This window comes from Acinonyx jubatus, chromosome A3, assembly GCF_027475565.1.
Source record: "Acinonyx jubatus isolate Ajub_Pintada_27869175 chromosome A3, VMU_Ajub_asm_v1.0, whole genome shotgun sequence".
In the NCBI taxonomy this organism is placed as follows: domain Eukaryota; kingdom Metazoa; phylum Chordata; class Mammalia; order Carnivora; family Felidae; genus Acinonyx; species Acinonyx jubatus.
In genome coordinates, this window is record NC_069388.1 from 48,181,163 (window position 1) to 48,201,358 (window position 20,196).

A 20,196-nucleotide genomic window follows, 5' to 3' on the forward strand; every position below is an offset into this window, starting at 1 on the left:
AATGGACTTCAGTTTGAAATTATTTGAGAGGGTTGATGGTGGGTGGGAGGGAGGGGAGGGTGGGTGATGGGTATTGAGGAGGGCACCTTTTGGGATGAGCACTGGGTGTTGTATGGAAACCAATTTGACAATAAATTTCATATTAAAAATATATTTAAAAAGTTAAAAAAAGGAAAAAATTAAAAAAAAAGAAATTTGAATTGATGTATGTACCTACATTTTGATGTATATTTTATATGTATATTTGATGTACCTATGTAATTGATGTATATTACCTGCGTTTCATTTTGGAAGAGCAGATGGGTGTTAGTTATTTCTTCTATATGAGTTGAGGACCAGCTGGTTGTGCCTGCTTAGGTGTAAGTTCCTTTTGTGGCAAAGGTGTATGAAGCCTTGTTTTTGCCTCAACTTCAACTCACATTCTCTGGGTCAGCTTTTACCAACAAAAAACTGAAATGTTGCTATGTACCTGGCCCCTGGGTGTCTGTCAGATGGTCCAAAAGCTAGAAGACTGGGTCCTCTTCACCAATGTTGGTCTTCCAACAAGGAATATGATACAAGGTTAAAGCAAGCTGGAAGGCCATCAAGAAACCTTAACTGTGAAAAGGAGAGATGTGACACAACCTCTGTTCACCCCCTTTCATTTGCTCACTACACTGTTCTTGGTAAGTAACTGAGACCCTACTGTGCTTTGCATGGCCGGGGCCAAGAATGCCTGACAGCTACTGAGGTTTTCCTTCACCTTTCCCCTGTAAAACTCCGCTAGGTGTTGGATCATTAGAATACTTAAAATCATACTACAGATGAGGAAATGGAGGCAAAGAGAAGTTAAATGACTCCTTCAGAGTCACACAGCCTTGGATGTGAACGTGAGTCTTCTACTGTCTCCAGTATGAGGGTGTTTTCACGTTCCCCATTTACAGAACTTTGGCTTTCTCACTATTAGTTCAACAATAAAATCTTTGAGTTGAAAGGGCCTGAGTACTTTCAGCCACTTAAGACAAGGACACCCTCGGTGGCCCATTCAGAACCAGACTTGCAGGTGCAGGCCTTCCCTCAGGAGCTGTTGACACTGTTGAGGCTGACTCCTTCCCTGCAGCCACTGGTACTTTTGACTCAGCTAGAAGCAGAACAGGTCCAGTCCCCAAGCTGAGCACACATGTAGATACTGCTGCCCTGCTCTTCTGGCCATGTCTCTTTTGTGGGCTAAAAGTGCCAGGTCATGTCCCTTGCCCTCCTGACCGGAGTGCTCATTTATGCATCCCTCCCACATGTGACTACACTCTGTACCAGTCAGATTTATCAGTGTCCCTCCCAACACAGAGAAGCCAGGGTTATCCTCTTAAATTTGTTCCTTTCAATTCAGGGCCAGCTTCTGGCTTTTCAAGGCCACTTTGAATCCTGCAAGGTGGTAGAGAAAATCAGCAATGCATTTCTATCCTCCATGCCCAGAATTTGTGTTTGTGTCTAAATATGGTAAGTTTGCCTCATACCAGTTGTTTGTGAAGAAGGTAGACTGGACAGACCAGGGACTGAGTCTGTGGCATGAGGCCAAAGACCTCCTTTCTGCCACCGTGGCTATTACTCATGACCACCCACAATCCCGTGAATACTCACACACACCTCCAACGTTCCACCCTGGGCACTGTGCCCCCACATACTCTGTGTGCCCCTCCTGAGGGCACTCACTCCTTAATTCTTTCTGCCACCTCTGCTCTGTCTGCTGCTCCAGATCCTCTTCCAGCCTCACTCCAGATTTGTCTTGAAAAGAGTCCAACACATAACCCACTTTCCAAGGGCAGATATAGGTGGAAATAATTGCTTTTATATAGGACATGGCTCTGGTTGCACTTGGGAGATGCCCTCCTTTTAGATAGAGGCCACTATCTCTCACCCCACTGCAATGGTGTTCTGGCCTCACCCCTGCCCTGACCCTGCTGTCACCCAGGCCACAGTGACCTCTTTGAGACCCATCTCAGAGCTGTTCATGTCCAGGGAATATCTCTCGTATGGCACTCTGGGGTGTCACAGAGAGGTGTGCTGGTGCCCCATGGAGTTGGGTAAGACAAGCGACTGGCAGGCTGCATCCTCCTTAGTCCAGGGGTCTCCTTTCTGCTTAGGTTATTCAACATTTCCTGCTTGTAGAAATACTCTCTCTTCTTGGTTGTGAGGATGGCTCACCCCTGCCTCCCCCATATCCTCATGGTCACCCACCCTCCACCTCTTCTGTTGATCTCTCATTTGCTGTCCCTCTGGAGACATGTCTATTCTAGCTCTTGGTCCCAGACCCTGTCCTGTGCCCCATCTTCATTCTTAGTCAAGGTGATGTCATCAAGCAAGATGGGTGTCAATGCATTGAGATGCCCGTGGCAACTCCCACACCTCCCATATTCCAGTCTGGTTTAGAAGGCCACCTGAATTCTCATATTAGCACCTGCCTCTCTGACACTCCCCCTTGAGGTGGAAAGACACCTGGAACTCAGCCCAGATGCCCTCTGCCTCTCATCAGTGCTGACAGTCACAGTGATGGGCAGCATCAGCATCAGGTTGCTGTGGCCACAAACCCAGGATTCCTCCTGATTGTTCTCCTTCCCTCAAGCCCTGCTTTCACCATCAGCTGAGTTCCATGACTCTGCTGCATGTACATGTCAGACAGGTCCACTCTCCCTACCACCTCCACTGCCCCATCTTGGTCAATGTCCCTATCATCCCACACTGGGCCTTTGAAGTAGCCTCACGACTATTTTCACAGCTCCATCCCCTGCTCCCTCTCATCCATTCTCTGAGCAGCAACCTGTGTGGTTGCATTAGAGATGTCAGATCAGGGCACGAGCCTTGTTGAGAACCCTCCCTGAACCTGAATTTCTGCAAAGGTCTCTCACTGGACTTGCTGTAACATGCAACATGGCCTATGAGGTTCTCGTAGACCACTTTTCTCTTGGCCCCATGTAGTCCAGCTGTATTGACCTGCTTTCTGTTCTGTAAATAATCCAGGCTCACACCTGATTTAATTTCTCCCCATGCCCTTCCTTCTGCCTGTATGTTATCCCCAGATGTTCACATGACAGCTCCTTCTAACAGGAGGCCTCAGCTCCCAGAGTGTCTCCTCATAGAGGTTTCTGACCATGTGAGGTAGAGCAGAAGCTTACCCCACTCATCCATCACCCATCACTGTCTTTATTGTCCTCATAGATACTTACAACCATGGGACTGTGTTCTTTCTTCCCCCAATGTAATGTAAGTTCCTTGAGTACAGGGACTAAGCTGCTTTTGTTTAGATTTTATTTCCAGTGCCAGAAAGTGACCTGGCATGTATAAGGTAGCCACTATCATTTGTTAAGTGAATGACTCAATAATCAAGAGATAAATGTAGACCTTCTGTTTCTGTATTTCTCAACCCTGGAGGTACAAAAGAGTCAACTAGGAGCTTTACAAAAATATGAATACTAGAGCCCCATACACAGAATTGCTGATTTAATTGTTTGGGGGAAGGTCCAGGCATTAATGTCTGTTAAAGCTACAAATGTGAACCAGTTGTGCATCCAAGACTGGAGGTTTCAGACCTGGGTCCAAATACTGTCCACTACCAACTTCTCAAAAGGCCTCCAGGAGAAGCCCTGAAACAGTAAGGCAGGCCCACTTGCATGGTGTCTGCAGCGATCTGCAGAGCAGAGTCAGGGACAGCATTTCTCCGTCTCAGGGTCTGAGCTCAGGGATTCTTAGGCAGGTCTTGAAAAGTGAGGAACTGACTGGAATTGGGCAGAGTTGACAAAACAGCCTTGGACTGTGGGCACAGCAAACAGAGGGTGTTGAAGGGAGTCCTGATGAGCAGAATCTTTGTGGTGTTTTGCATTCCAGGAAGAGGAGTTTCCTGGAGCACCCACCTTGTTGTCACCTGTCTGGGCTTCTTTGGCTGCCTCCACCACACTCACATGGGACCAGAAATCATGTTGGTTTCAGTTCTCAGCATTAATCACAAGGAAGGCAAGGTTGAATGGGTGCAAAAAGAAGTCTTTTCAGAAAAGGATAAATGGAAAAAAGGATCAGAGATTCAGCAGATGTAGCTGACTCCACAGTCCCCAGGGGAGGAGACCTGAAAGACTTCTTGCTTCTCTGGGTTAGCTACTAATTTTTATTCCAATGTTAAACCATTGCATGATTAATGATATAACTCAATCTATTAAGCATAGTTTAATGAATCAATCTAACGCTTTTACAATGAGTGAAACATATTAACAATATGAATGTATTAGTGAATCAAATGATTTGTTCTAAATAATGCAACATAATGATGCTGCATCTAATTAAAAATTGAAATCAAGAAACTGATTAGAGAAAATCATAAAAAAATATTGATTTTGTTAAATACATAGAAGGTTGAAGCTAGGAAAATACACAGTTATTTACCTAGTGTTCTGCCAAGAGAAAACACGCACAGAGGTGACCCTGTGGAAATAAGTATCATCAGCCACTTGTGCCATGTCCAGAAAGACTAGCATGAGCATGTGATGTTGTAGCTGAGAAGCCAATTGGGAAAGTTTTGGTAAATGCTTTCTCCAAATTGAGCTACAACAACAGCTAACTGACCACTTCACTGAGTCGGAGCTCCCAATCAAGTCATCTTGATTCAGACCTTTACTTTCTGTATTCATGCATGATGCAATGAAATGGAATCTTCTTTCTGGGAAGGACATTTATATCATGAAAATATTTAAATTGATCACAAAGCTACATGAAAATAAAACAAAACACTATCTCTGCAAGAATGCATACTTTTAAAGTTTTTATGCCACATGTTGAATTAAAAGGTTCTGTGGGGAGATAAGCAGTATGACCCCAGAGGCTCCTTCCAGCTGCCTGGAAACCAGCTGGTGTGGGGGTGGGGTAGGCAGGGGTGGTGAGGTAGGGGCTGTGCACAGCCCAGCCCTCAGGTCAGGCACAACTTCCCTTTCTTTGACCCCACGTCTCCCACTTGGCAATTCCTTCATAGCACTTTCTCCCTTTACTTTGGATGTTTTTGGAGCCTCTGTTGTAGTCATCTTTATATCCTCTGTAACATTTAAGACATTTTCACCCACTAAATGTTTGAGCGAACTGAGTTTCTTGCCTGCCTACTGATCTGAAGGCAGGATGCTTTCTGTACATGCAGAATCTACGTTCTCAAGGCATGGTTTTATGACTACTCAGGAGTTCCTGCTGATCAATAGCCAGAGATTCAGTCATCCCTTCAAAAGTGTGGCCTGACTGGGGCAAAGAAAAGAGACAGGATAGTATAGTAGAAAAAAATAGCAATTATCTTCTGCCAATTGAAATTCAAAAGATTCCCCAGGGATTTATTTTCTAAATGGTTTCTAATTTCCCTAAGTGTTTTGTCCTTTTTTTCTCTTACATGTGGGCAACCAATGAGCAGACACTAGTGCCATAAATTTCTGACATTCCTTCCCTGGCAAAATCCTCTAATTATAAAGCACTGCTTGCTGTGTGAGCCAAAGGGAAGGGTAAATTACTTCACTTTTGTTTTTACTATTGACCCCACAGATGGATGTGTTCATGTGCCTCATAGAGCCGAAGCCATCCTTCTTCTGACCCTTTGCAAAAGCAGGTGACAGAAGCTTGTGCCCACCCCACAGCCCATGAGTTGGGTTTCTGTCTCCTTCACCCTCGGAATGGGCTGTGCATCTCCTGGCTCCCAGTGTGCCTTTACAGAATGCCAGGGACAGCATCTTCTTGATGTATGAGTCTCTCCACCTGTTCCAACCCCAGGGAATAAGACAGGGCCTCAGAGATTCATGACTGGGAGAGAGATCCCCTAGAAACATTACCAGATGCCTTCAGGCCTATGACTTCAATGGGAAAAGTGTAAAGGATAGGGTGTTTAATGCATACTGAACGCTAGCATGAGGCTCTATGCCACAGACATATTATATGGGTGATCCCATTTAATCCTCCCAAATGGTGAAGATGGTATTATTATCCCCATTTTGCAGTTTAGACCGGAGGCCTGAAGAGATTAAGCAGCTTGCCCAAGATCTCTCCCTCACTCTCATAGACATAAACATACATGTATACATGTGTGCACAGACTCACACACAGCAATAAGGCAGAGCAGCCTTTTGTCTTGGAGATCTACCTCCAGAGTAGGATGTTATAATGCCTTCTAAAATCAGTCTCCTTTTATGTTCCTTAGGTGTAGAGTCTTAGGAAGTTAGAACTGGCAGACTCTAGGTCAAGTGAGAAATCTGAGCATAGCAGCGCTGAACAAAGTGCCCAAGGTCACACAGAGGAAGTTAACTAGACAGCCTTCCAGACCTTGATCCAGTCTTGAAACCAAGGGTCTTATGCAAGCTCTTCCAGAATCAGACCCCAGGTGAAGATCAATGGGCCAGTGACTGATTATGGAAGAAGTCCCCCAGGGGAGGCAGTAAGGGATCAGGATGGGAGGCTGGAAAGGGAGGGATGCAAGCTTGTGCAGGATGTCAGGAAAATCCCAGAGAGGCTTCAGCCTGACCCTGCAGAGGGCTTTGGAGGGTAAGCAATGCCTCTGAGTCCATCCTGCCTTGAGGCAAGGGAGCTGGACTCTCACACCCCTACTGGTCTGTTACTGGTTACTGGCCACAGGGGAGGACATCAACCCATAAGCATCAACCCCAGCTCTCCGAGCTCCAGTGGACCAAGTTCTCTGAAGACAGTGCACATGCTGGAGTTAGGAGAAAAGCATATAGAAACTGCAGGGTGGGTACACAGGTGAGATAAAGAAGTGAGGGGTGTCTGGATGGAGACTGCTGCACTGGACCCCTGGTGACTAGTATGGTGTTTTCACATGGAGCCAGAGGCAGGCCCCATAACCACACAACCCCACAGCCTCATGAGGGAGTGAGGGAAGGGAAAGGCATCTGAAATCATGCAGAGAAGTTGGTCAAGAATATTGGAAATAGATTTTGAAAGAAAGGTTGACAGAATTAGAATGGTTAATAGCTTCAAAAGCAGACTAATAATGATCCAGCGACATGCAGGTAAACAGAGGCTTACTACAAAGACAATAACCGCTGATTCAGCAACCAACATATATAACTGGATGTACAAGAAAATGTCTGACATTAGAATGGGCAGCCTCAGAAGGCACTAAGGAGATGGGCACTCATCACACCTGGGATCTGTTCTGCGGGTGACACGGGGTCCCTCTGAAGTGATTGGCTGTGAACATACAAAGCATGACCACAAAGACATTTCTTTTTTTTAAGTTTATTCATTTATTTTGAGACAGACAAAAAGAGTGTGAGTAGTGGAGGGCAGAGAGCAAGAAAGAATCCCAAGCAGGCTCTACCCTGCCAGTTCAGAACCCCATGTGGGGTTTGAACCCACAAAACGGTGAGATCATGACCTGAGCTGAAACCAAGAATTGGATGCTCAACAGACTGAGCCACCCAGGTGCCCCAACAAAGACATTTTTGAGCATCTCTGAAGGATGCATATTTGGGAATAGAAGTACATGAAGACAAGGCTACAACAAAAACAGGAATAGCAGAACTTTAACACCCACCCTGGGCCCTGAGTGAGGGGAGTGGAAGCACTTTTATCCTTCCAAGCATGGGCCTGATATCAGGATGCTCCAGATCATGACCTTTGCCAGCTGAGTGACCTCAGGACATTATTTAACCTCTGTGGACCTCATTCCCCTCCATTGTGTGAGCAATGTCAGCAGCTGTGGTCCTTGCTTTGCTAGGCTTCTGCCAGATGCCATCAGTGGGCACAGACACACTTAGAGGTGGGAACAAATCACAGAACAACTAGGAGGGCTCTTTAAATGTGAATGCATGCCCATGCCTGGTGGAAAGGTGGCGTTCGTTGCTTAAAAAACTCATCTGTTAGAGCAGAATTTATTTTGATTCAATACAGTATCATCAAGGGACACCCAAGCATCCTGAATATCTGGTTCATACCCTACTTATATTTCTTCCAGCTATTGACATAGCACCTTCCATCACATCAGTGCTGTGTGGAAATGCAAGTTCATTCATCCTCCCGACGTCCTTGGATGTGAGCTAAAATCTGTAAATTAGCATCTCCATTTTGCAGATACAGAAACTGAGAAACAGATCAAGTCACCACTTCCTGAATGTGGAGCAAAAGCAGGCTTTGCTGCTGGTTTCCTTCCTTGAATCTCCAGTCTCCACTTTGTAAGCCACGCTTGCAAGGCACTTTGTTCCTCAGCCTGCTCTGATATGTATTTTTTCTTTCTTCGTGTTTTCGTAAAAATGAATGGAGCTTTCTTTGATAGGAGTGACAAATGAGCATGGAGGAGAGGTATGGAAATCTCAGAACTCAGGCCAGGGATCTGGCATACAGAATCTGACACTGTGCCCTGATTTATACCCCGAGCCCTGCCCCGTGAGCAGTAAACAAATGGCATATAGCAGGTCAGGCACATTATCACCCATCCAATCAGCTCACTGGGTGCAAGAGTAGGCATCAACTGTGGGGAATTTTCAGTCTTAAGCACAGCTTTCCAAGGTGAATGGGTACACGTGCAGGCCACCTCTGGACTACAGCTGAGGATGGGAGAAAACCCATGGTCTGGAGGCCTGGATGCAATACCGTCTCTGCCTCTTTGCAAATGGGACTTTTGGCACCCCCAACTCTGGGTCCTGTGGGCCACAGGGAGGTCTGAGTGCTGCCCCCTCCCCTGCTCACACAGATTGTGCTATGAGAGTGGTTGGCCAAGGCAGGACAGCTGGTGTCCAGCATCAGATATAGGGCTGGGAGAAGCTGAGGTCTGAAACAGGGAAAACGATGTTAAGTCCAAAGACTTCCCAACAAGGATAATGGAAGTAAATAACTAGGTCAGTAGCTAGGAAAGTAAAAGTCAAGAAGAGTCAGGGGCAAAAACAGGTTTTGGAGTGTGGTTCAGAGCAAAGCTTCTTGCACAGCAAGGCAGCAACCAGGAGCCAGATATCCCCTTCAAACAGGGTCAATGATACCAGTGAAAGGGGCCACCCCTGAGGAGCAAAGACAACAGGTATGAGTGGCCTCTGCTAAGTGCTGGTGGACAGGGAGGCTCTGGGTTCCTTGGAGAAGGCAGAGACTCCCCTGTCACCACCCAGCCATTCCCAGAAACTGCAGATGTTCTCAACTGTATATTGTGGGCTCTTGTACTAGTCTTACATCCTCAGATTCACTCACTCTTCACAACACAGAAGGGAAAGAAGGGAAAGAACTGACTCATCCAAGGTCACTCTGCAGCAGGTGGAGGTAAGATAGCATCTGGCCTGGCCCTGCTTCTGTCCACCATGTGGCCCTTCAAGCCCCTCTTGCCCCCTCAAGGAGGATATGGCTAAGCTGTGAGGGGATCCCCACCAGATCCTTCCTTTTAAGTTATAGTGCAAGTTATCGTTGGCATTTGCATCTGAAGACACTGGTGACTCTCCTGTTACTATTTTGGTTTTGGCTAGCAGCTATTTCTGTGACAGTGAGAGCTCAGGGGTCTGCAGACTGTGTCAAGGAAAGATGTGAACATCCTTTGTTTCTCAGGCAAACAAGCTTTGTGGGTCTTGCTTCTTTAAACTTCCCATCCACTCAGCTGGGAGGATTAGCTTATTGTGCCACTGGGGGCAGGGGGTAGCAGAGATAAGGCCACCTGAAAGACCCTGACTTTTCCTTTTCTTGTCTCCTTGAACTTGTCAGAAGGGCAGTGGGAGGCGGGGGGCAGTGAGGTGATCTGGAGAGGCTGGAGCGACAGAGCACTGGAGCAGAAATAATCAGACGAGATTCCAGAGAAAGACAGAGATTAGAATGCCCTGTCTAAGCACAAACTGCTGCTAGTTCTAGAAGGTGTGGGGAGGCCTGCCAGCCTGCCAGCAGCTTCCTCACAGCATGATGCCACCATGGCCTCTGGTCACCCCATATCATGCTGTGGTTTCTATGCCATGAGACTGTCGCGGGTGCCAACCTACAGCCTCCACCCTGCATGTCCCTTCCATCTGCACACCGTCTTGAGAACAGACACAGAGGAGAGGGCAGCAACGGGATGCAGGCTTACAGGTGCCACTTCCAAGCAGCTGCCTTGGCATCCTCTGCTTCTCCAGAATTTGCCTTTGTCTTGATAATTAGGGAATAGTTGATTTGCAGGAAAAAGACATGTTTCTATTAAAAAGTGTTTTCAGTGTCTTTAGTGAAGCAACAAAATGTATTTTTCTACCTGTTGACATTTTTGGTACCTAGACAGGATTTCTTGACAAGACAAAATACATTATCCTGGATGCAGCCAGTCTATGTGGGTGAGTAAGAGAGGGCGGGCTCAATTCCAGCAGGCCCCGCTGACTATTCCAGTGTCTCAGAGGTGAACTGCCTGTTGCTGGCTTAGCAGATCAGTTGCCCCTGCTGAAAGCCTGCAGCAATGAAAACCTTGACAAAAAATTGTTAAAATTATTGTTACAGTTTTTAATTATCAAATATATTTGTGTAGGAAAGAAAAAGCCAAGTAATATATATAAATTCTAAGAAATAAGTAATTTTGTTTGCAGTTAGAATGTCCTGCAGTTTTCAATGGTATGCACTCAGCTCTAATGCTCTGTAGGTTTTACCATAAACAGGGTTCAGGGCAGCTGCTGCTGGGAATATGCAGATACATAGCTCAAAAAGTCCAGACACCACCAAACGTTGCTGAACCAATGACAAACACACAGACTAGGAAAGACCCATCCAGTTACTTGGCTGCCCAGAGCAGTCTACTATATCAGATACTGCCGCTTTCTATTATTTGTTAAATCATTTTATTTTGTTATTCTTTCCATGTCTGTGAGGATATAATTTAAGTACATTTGGCAAGCTGCACCTTAGCTAACAAAACCTGTTTTGGCGTATATTTTGGATTGTCAGGTAGTCCTTAAACCAAGGGAGCTCTTTCCTTCATGCCACCAGCCAGGGTTTATTTGTCCTGCACTTCCAAGCTGTATAGATTGTGTGTGGCCATGCTCAATCTCTGCTGTGGGAGGAGATCCTCATGGCATCCTAGTGCCCTGATATCAAAGAAACCACATTTTAGTGACCCTGGGAAGGGCTAGCTGCCAGGACAGCTGTGGCACTGCCAAGCCCTGCTTCTCTGGGCCCCTACTCATGTGTAGGACAACCACCCAGGGTATACACCTAGAGTGCAGAGGAGAATGCCATATGGTTTGGTTCTGGCACTTGCCTAGTAAGGTTCTTTGTTTACGAGGTGTTCTTTTCTTGAAATATGAGTGATAAACTGGGAATCGCAAAAGTGAAATTGCTTACCTTTGTGCTTTTCCCTCCACTTCCACATCCTGCAAAATTACAGAAGTGCTTATTTTTACAATAGAACTCTTTCTTTTTGCAGAAAAAAAGAGCACATGCCGCAAAAAATATTTTTTCTTGTGCCAAAAACAAGTTCTTAGACCTTTTAGAAAGTGCCAGAAATCATGCTAATAATTAATGACATGTTTAAATGCTTAGTTCTGCACCAGCAATGCTTTCAATGATCCCAACCTCTTAGTTTGTCATTATGTTAGAGCTGCACTAGTACATGTAGTTCTTTTGTACAGCAAGGAAAACATGCTCTCTTTCCATTTAAGTGAAGGTACATAGCTCTGTCCACTTCAGCATGTAGACTGAAGTGGACAACTGAATCTATTTTTTGAGGCTAGTGCTCTGAGCACATGCTAAAAATTCTGGCCTCATTGCTGATCCTGATAGTAAGGTTTTGCAAAGCTAACCTCTTTTCTAATTTCTCTTCTCTTTAACAGTCTTGGAAACAGCCATATTTTCCAATGTTTGACAAATACATTTTCTCAAAGATACTGATTATTCTGATACTGCACTCTGTCATAATAATAGATTTATGTTATGGATCATTAATTAGATCATAGAAATTAGTAACTAGATAAAATTCAAGTAGGAGTTGTCTGCCAAGACAGGACAGGGTTATGTCAGGAGATATGAGGACAAGCTACATCAGGAACACAGGGAGTAAGTGCTGGAGGCTCTGGTGTGAACAGGCTGGGCTGTTACCTGACATCTCCAGAAATGCCCAAGAGAATGTGTGACAGTCTAGGAAGAAGAAATGAACTGTCGAAGTAAGTAGAAGGAATAAATTCAGGGTGGGAAACAAGCAGATAACAGCGGTAAGGATCCACAATATTTGCAGTGAGCACAGAGGGAGCATTGGACTTGACCTCTCTTTACTGATTGATCTCTGGCTGCATGGTGTGTATGGCCTGTTTGCTGGGAAAGGAAGAGGACCTATATCAACTGGATAGCATAACCAAACCTGTCTCTGTGTTTATCAGTTGTCACCCACAAAAATGACCAGCCTCTGGCTGAGTCTCAACACAGGGCCACGTTCAAATAAACAGCAATTTGACATCTAACATCTTGAAGTAAAAGGCACATCCTTAAAGTACACGCAAATGATATAAGAATTTCACACACTAAATCATGCAGCAAAATTTTCCAGGATCCTACTTAGTCACTTCTCTTGTGCCAGAGGAAGCCTGTTTGATACACAGACACCGCCCAGAAATGTGGGGTGGATGCAGGCTTCTGGACACACACATCCTCTTCATCCCTCTCCTGGGTGATTCTAAGAAATACTTTTTGTCCAAGGGGAGAGAGAGCTGGTTGTTACCTACTGTGACCACCTCAGGAATTAATTCCTCCTTAGACTGGCTCCCCCTTCCTCCCCATGGACCATGCAGGTGGTCCTTCACTTTTTGCTCCTGGGATCCATTCCCCAGTAAACTGCCTGATTGCACCATTGGGCTCTGGTTTCCGAAAAGGAGACCCAGACCAAGGTACCTTTCTCTGTATTGCAGCACCTCTGCTTTATTGAGGTGTGACAGTTTTTGTAATTCAGGTGTGTGAAATCATGAGCTCCACTGAGGAAAACTATGCCAACAGTGGATGGGCAGATTTCAGTTTCAGTGGGTCTTGAGGGAAGGGGGGAGAACTCTCTCGCCAGCACAATTCATCATGCTCACAACAGCCCAGCTCTTCTTTGGCATCTCCACTCCTATAACTGCCCTGGACTAGCTCTCCATGGCAAACGTTGTCATACCCATTTTGTAGATGGAGAAACTGACATTTCAAGAGGTTGAGGAGTTGGGTGAATGTCCACTATACCATGGTCCCAGACGTGCTCAGGTGTCTCTCCAGGCTCTGGCTTTAAAGGCCTGGGGTGGAGTGGAGCAGGAAACTCATATTTTCATGCTCTTACAAGAGAAATTAAGGCTGTCTCAGGAATTGGCATAACATAGAAATATGTAGGTATGAGTCATTATCAGCAAGGTCCACAGAACTGGAGAGTGGGCAGATGGAATCAGTCAGCTAAAGGGATCTGGGAGAACCTGAAGGAATACAACTGTGTTGGCCACACCCAGCCTCTGCCCCCTCAAAACAAGAAGAAACTTGGATGAGAGAGATAGCATCAATCACCCCTTTTATGTAGCGTTTTGGGGGGCTTCCAATCACCAGCATAGGTTTTGTGTTAAAAATGTAGAATTTGCCATTCCCCTCAACTACCTTGGAAAAAAAGTACCCAGCAACCTTGTCTTCCAAGCTATCTTTAAGAATAATAACCAGGGGCGCCTGGGTGGCTCAGTCGGTTGAGCGCCTGACTTCGGCTCAGGGCATGATCTCGCGGTTCATGAGTTCGAGCCCCGCGTTGGGCTCTGTGCTGACAGCTCAGAGCCTGGAGCCTGTTTCGGATTCTGTGTCTCCCTCTCTCTCTCTGACCCTCCCCCGTTCATGCTCTGTCTCTCTCTGTCTCAAAAATAAATAAACATTAAAAAAAATTAAAAAAAAAAAGAATAATAACCAGCCAACTCTGGTCAGGAAAACATGCTGAGTGCATTGAACCACATTCATGCCTCATACAATGTCAGGTGACAGATATTATAATTATGCTCATATTAGATATGCAGGAATCCAGGCTCTGGAGTAAGTGAGGACAAAGTGATAGGAAGTAGAAAATGCTTACTTGGAGCCTAGTTAAATGTCTGAGCTCATAACCTTGATGGTAAGCATTCCTCTGACTCCTAACAGACACCTTCTATTAATGTTGGCTACTAGGGAAGTAGAAGACAGGCTGGATCTGCACCTCACTCCTCCTCTCACTAGCTATATGATGACAGGTGAACTATTCAGTCCCTAACACTCAGCCTCTTCAGCTCCTGGGATCACTCCTACCAGGCCCATTGAGCTCAGATCAGAATTCAGTGAGCTTTTATGTATAAAGAACCTATCTCATTTCTAGGTGCAGTAGATAGCAAAAATGGTCCCTAATTCCTCCCATCCCTCATCACATACCTATTTCTAATGTGACTTAATGGTTCCACCCATCAAAGGTAAAAGCTATTTCCCCATCTCCTATATCTGAGCTGGGCCACCTGACCTGCTTTGGTCAATGACACATTAGATAATGTGAAGTCAGCTTGAAATCTGTGTGCATTGAAGCCTGTTGCCATTGAGTGTCCTGCAGCCACCACTTTGTAAGGAATGCTGGGCCAGCCTTCTGGAGGGCAGACTTATAGCCCTGTCAGCCCATCACCAAGTCCAAAACCAACCTATCCCCAGACAGGTGAGTAAGGCTTTTGGATGCCAGCTGACTACAGATGCCTAAGTGAGCCCAGGAAACATCATGTGAAAAAGAGGCAATCCATCCCAGTGGACTTAGCCCTCATTGTCAACCCTCAAAATTGTGAGCAAGTAAGTAGTTGCCATTTTAAGCCACTGAGTTTGGGGGAAGTTTGTTATGTAGCAGTAGACAAGGGATATTCTGGCACTATAGGGTTGCTTATAACACATTAACTTTGTGTTTTCTTTGATTCTTTCCAAGTGATGTAATGGATGCAGAGGCAAGACCTGCTAATATGGAAATCAGTAACCTAAATGTGGGTTGACTGTTCCTCCATGCAGCCCTTCTGGAACTGTCTCCTTACAGGAAGAATCAGAGGATGGGCCTAGGTGGTCACCAAGAATTCCTCCAGCTACAATGTTCTGACATTCTACTGCATCTTTTTTTTCCTATTCTAAACTCTCATGTCAACACAGCCTCGGAAATTATCCTAGGTTTTGGTTCTTTCTCCCTTTATTTCTGATTACAGTTCATGTTTTTTTTTTCTTAGACTCTTGCCCATCATGTTTACATTGAATATCTGAATGCTCATCTTCCCATCTTTCTAAGTCAGAAAGATTCTACTATCATAAGACACTGCAGCTTTTCAATTCCCAGATGTCATCAACTTAAGAAAAACAATTTAGTAATAGATTTGGGGGACAGAAAAGGGAAAAAACCATATGATATTAATTAGATTGCTTTAAAATTGCATATACTATTCATCATCTTTAATACTACAATTGACATTTGGGGCAGATCATTTTACACATTTCATCTTACAATGGTTTCTGAATGAGCACTGTTGACCTCCAGACACCATGCACAGCACTATAGCCCCTGGGCTAATGGCTTTCAGTTTGAGACATTTTAAGAAATATTTATTATTTGAAAAACTCAAATATATATTTCCTCTCATCAAGCCCACCTATCTCTAGGGAGGTAACAGCTTCTCTGGAAAGTTGCTGAGAAGACTGACCGCTGGCTCAATGCTTTAGTGACAGCTGTTCACAACATGTGAATTGGGCCCACCGATCTTGCCTAGCTCTGAAAGTTCTAGAATCTCTTCTAAAAGGTAAGCATCGTTGAGAAGGATTCCCATTTTCCAGGAAAATTTGCAATACCTACTGTGTCCCACTGCCCAACTCTTGGCAACCCCTCATTCCCTTTCTCATTGTAATGTTACATCATGGTGTAATTGTTATGATCACACTCCAGTCAACAAGTAGGGAGGCACACTTCAAACAAACTGCCCTATGTGTGTAGCTACCATTCCAGATCAGCCAAGGTGCCCACCAGGAGCCCTGGATCCCTCCCTGAGCTGCCACATTTGCTGTAAGCAGGTGACATTCCTCTCTTCAAGTTTGAAATGCCTGGTCCTGGCAAGATTCTTTTGCAGTAAAGTGTAAGGTCAATTAGGATTGCAGAAATACTTAAATGTGTGTGTATGTGTGTGTGTGTGTGTGTGTGTAGGGGGTAGTGTCAAGAAAGAATACATCTGTAGATCTTGAAGCTCTGTGAGTGGCATGGGAGAATAAGAAGAGGCAGGGAACAGGAGGAGGAAGAGAAGAAATAAACTCACCACATTGTGAACTGTTCCTTTTTCTTTCAAATTACCCTGTTTTTTCAGAGACATCTGGTTTTTGACCCCACAATCCAATGTGGTTTTTTTGACAACTATCAATCATTGAGTATTTGGTCAGTATTGTGAATGCAGTAACCTATCGGAGCCCACCCATAACTTTCAGAAAGAAGTTACATATCCATTCCACAACAAAAATAAATGTGAATATTTAAATATTACACCAAATGAGGTGCATTATGAAAACCAACTCTTAGAAATTTTAGCAAATACAAGCATACAACTCCTATACCCCCATCAATGTATCCATGCTCAATCCATCACCCAGATGAGCCAGGGCATACATATAGTTCCAAAACATCAACCTACAAAGTTTCAAAGCACCTAGGACATGAAGACAGTCCACAACACTCAATACAAAGGCATTTTCTTCTTTTAAATTCTGCAACACTCACTTTTGGAAGGAACACTTCACAGGCAACCAGCAGTGACCAGTGATCATGTTTTACACTGCAAAAGAGGATGCCTGACTACTCTATTAGGACAAACCCAATTTAAAATTCAGACATTACCTAGAGTCAGAGGCAAGTCACAGCTGCAACCCAGGCTGGTGCTCTCTTAGCAAAACAAAACTGTCCTCCAAAGCCCAACCCAAAAACCAGTAAGCAAAAGTTCACTGTCTGAAAGGCAGGAACCTGAGTTCCAGGCTACTTCTGCATATTCTGTAGCTATAGAAATCTTAGTTAACTTTTGTAAAGAAAAACCTCAGCTGCTTCATCTGATAAATGGGAATAATGATTCTCCAACTCAAATGAGTCTAACAACGTCTTCTCAGCCCAGTGGTTCAGATGAGAGAATTTTCTGTTTAGGGAAGGACTTCAGGAACAACTAGCAACATTACTAAGGCAAGGGCAAGGGGGGCATTTTCCTCCCATTTGAAAAGTTCTCCTAGATGAGAGAGATGTACGATGCTCTTTTCTGAGTGTTGCAGACCAGGGACTTGCAGCTCTGGGGATCTAGAGGAAGAATCCCCAGTTGTGCTTTGCCATGCTGCAGAGTTGCAGATGGAACACAGTTCAAGTTGATAAAGGGAAACCACAGATGCCCCTGGTTCTGCTGACCTGCTCCTCCACCCATTTGCTTTTTTACAGCCCCACTCTGACTTTAGCATTCTCTTTGTGGGGCTGATGTTCCACAAGTGCCAAGTCCCCCACAAAGGCAAGACAGGGTGGACCTGTGGTTCTGGCACCACCTGCAATGCTTGCCCTTTGCAAAGTCTAACAGAGGCAGCCTGGCAGTGGAAGTAGTGCTTTCTGAGGGGATGAGGGGGGCAAAGCGTTGGTTACTAGGTCAGGAGGAGGCAGGGCTCCTCACCAAGCAGGGTTTCATCGGGGTATAACCAGCCTTGATTATCAGAGCCTAGGCTGGCAAGGCTAGACTGTGGCAGGTCTGCCCCTGGGGTAGAAATGGGCTAACATTGTTTTCCTAAATCACTTTCGACCCCCTTTCTGACACCTTTCTTTCCTGGTTCTTTCTCTATGGAATTCACACTGAAAACACTATTTCCCCCATCCCCCAACACTTGAAATTGATACTATCTTGGGAGGTGGCCTTTCCTTGGCTCTACTTCCCTCTATTCACTCTGCTCACCACAGTTATGCCCTCTACCCACCCATCCCCACAGCCCTAGCTCCTTTTAATTCCAACAGCCAAGAGGCTGCCTGGTGAGAAAAACAAACCGGTTTGGGGCTGGGCAGGGGGTCTGAAAGTCTGAGCCCGCACCTGGTTTCTCCTGGGTAGCTGGTTGGTCAGGACGTGAACAGATGCCAGGCCTATAAAGTGGGTCCTACGAACCTCAAAACGAACAAGAGCCTGGGGAGGCCTTTAGGACCGAGGGGAACCATCTCAGAGCCAGGCTGCAAATCCCTGTCCACTGAGTACCCAGCGGCTGCCCCCCTCCCCCAGTCTCTGTCGCCTTCACAGTCCCAGACAGCGGCCCCAGGCCAACCGCCTGACGTGGTCACCCGCGGGGCCCGATAGGCCTGGGGCAAAGTTGGCGGCCGCCTTCTCACCGAGCCATTCCCTTCTCCTCCTCGCTCATTCTCCCTCGGAGCCCGTGGCCACCTCCTCCAGCACGCGTGTCGCCAGGCTTGGCCAACCAAGCGGCGCGTCCCGGGACGGCCCTGGCCCAACCAGCCAGCCAGGCGTGCGCCGCGGGAGTCTCCCCGCACCTTTTTTTTTTTTTTTTTTTCCCCCTGGGGGCTGGAGCGCCGGGCTCCGCCCCATCGTCGCCTCGAGCGAGCTCCCCGCAGCCCCGGGCTGCCGCCGCTGCCCCTAGCCCGGCGCTCCTGCACGCTCGGGGCAGCCTGGGACGCGGGTGGCGAGTGCAGGGCGGGGAGCGGCGCGGAGGGGAGAGGAAGGGAAAGAAGAGGAGGGCAGAGGAGGAGAGAGCTGGGGAGCTGAGGAGCAGAGGCGGGCGCCGCACCGCCCCGCGCCCCGCACGCTCACTGGCTCCGGAGACGCGCGGGCGGGCTCCTGGGCTCACTGGCTGGGTCACCTTGTCCGGGAGGTAAGTCCCGACCGTCCCGGCAGCGCCGGCTGGCGGAGGGGCTGGCAGGAGCCGGGCGGGGGCCGCGGGCGGGCGGGCGCAGGAGGCGGCTCTCACGCGGGAGGGCGCCCAGGCTCCGCCTCGGAGCGCGCAGACCCAGCGGCGGCGCGACGCCCGCGGTGAGTCCGGGTGGTCGCTGTGGCGGGACCTAGGAGGCTCGGGGTCGCCAGGATCTAGGGGAGAACGGAACTGGCGAGGAAGATGCGGAGGAAGGGGTCGGGTGCTGTGAACCCCGGCTGCAGCTTGGCGCCTCGCCACCCCAGTCGCCCCGGCGACGCGGAAGGGCTGTTGTGCAAAGTCGGTGGGAGCTAGTGAGACCTAGACCTCGGAGCGCAGTGGAGCGGGACTGCCCAAGGCCTTGACGGTGCGGGGCTGACATTGGCTCTGCAGGTTCGGGCGACCCCCTGAAGCGACCCAAAGGAGACCAGCTGGGGCTGGTGAGCGGGGCAGCCGCGGAGCTGGGGACCGAGGTCCAACTGGGACTGGGAAGGGAAACCGGCTTGGATTGTCTTTGCCAAACCAAGGGAAAAAGGAAGGCGAGGGTGCGAGAGCATTGGGATCGGGACTCCCAACCCGAGACCGGGACGGAGGTGGGGACTCCGGGAGACCCCGTGTCCGCGATCTGTCTGGTCCCTGGCAGCCACGACAGCCCGCAGCCTTGGGAGCCGCCAGCCCCGCGCAGAAAGGGGACCGAGTGAGTGGACGCGCTTTTGGAGATCAAGTTCTAGTTTCGCATTCCCTAGGCATGATTTCTGCCCCTTGGTGTACGCTCTCCGAGCTGCTGCGGAGGAAGGAATGGATTGCAGGCAGAGTTGGGCACTTTTCTTAGGGAAGGGGCTTTGATCGCTGTGCGTTTTCTGAAAGACTCCAACAGAGTGGGTGCTTGCATCCTTGCTTTTGAGAGGCTGTCAGTGGGGTCGCTTGGCTTTTCTGAAAGACTAGAGGAAGGCGTCATCTGGTCGCCTTCATTTCCTTGTGGGGGGATCCCCTTGAATGCAGAGGCGTGGGCGCCTGGCACCCAGACTTCAGGTGAGCGCAGCCTTTCTGCGGCGTCAGATGCTCTGGCGCCTTGTGGCTAGTGGCCCGGACTCAATGTCTGTGCCTTCTCTGGCCTCGTTCCGGTGTTTAGTGCAGCAGACGCAAATCGAGGACTCGGTTGTTTTGAGGGATAGAGGGTGGATAGCTCCGTTTTCAGGTTAGAATCAGGCTCAGGCGGTGGTGCGTGCGCGCGTGTCTGTGTATCTGTCCGTTTCCCTCCTACTGGCCAGCGTGTTTAGTCAGAGCCCAAAGGGAGAGGCGTGCTGCGCAGACCTGCAGCCTGTGGGGTGAGCAGCCTGGTAAGGAACCCCAGAGCGGGCCAACTTTTCCTTGCCGAGGTGT

The 20,196-nt window shown here is 47.5% G+C and overlaps 1 protein-coding gene and 1 long non-coding RNA gene across 12 annotated transcripts in view; one reads left to right on the forward strand and one right to left on the reverse strand.

Moving 5' to 3' along the window:
- Nucleotides 1–7,165: 7,165 nt before the first annotated feature.
- On the reverse strand, nucleotides 7,166–19,331 carry LOC113602446 (uncharacterized). The gene is made up of 3 exons (XR_003423873.2): nucleotides 16,781–19,331; nucleotides 11,272–11,300; nucleotides 7,166–10,401 (listed from the first exon to the last, which is right to left on the reverse strand). It is a non-coding gene; the product is annotated as an uncharacterized LOC113602446 (long non-coding RNA).
- SYNDIG1 (synapse differentiation inducing 1) overlaps nucleotides 18,221–20,196 on the forward strand; it is a 179,511-nt gene continuing 177,535 nt past the window's right edge. For 4 of the 11 annotated variants that reach the window (XM_053200323.1, XM_053200322.1, XM_053200325.1 and 1 more), the window contains exon 1: nucleotides 18,221–18,777. The gene's annotated coding sequence lies outside the window, so the exon portion shown is untranslated. The other 7 variants (XM_027069442.2, XM_027069453.2, XM_027069445.2 and 4 more) reach the window with 7 other exon arrangements.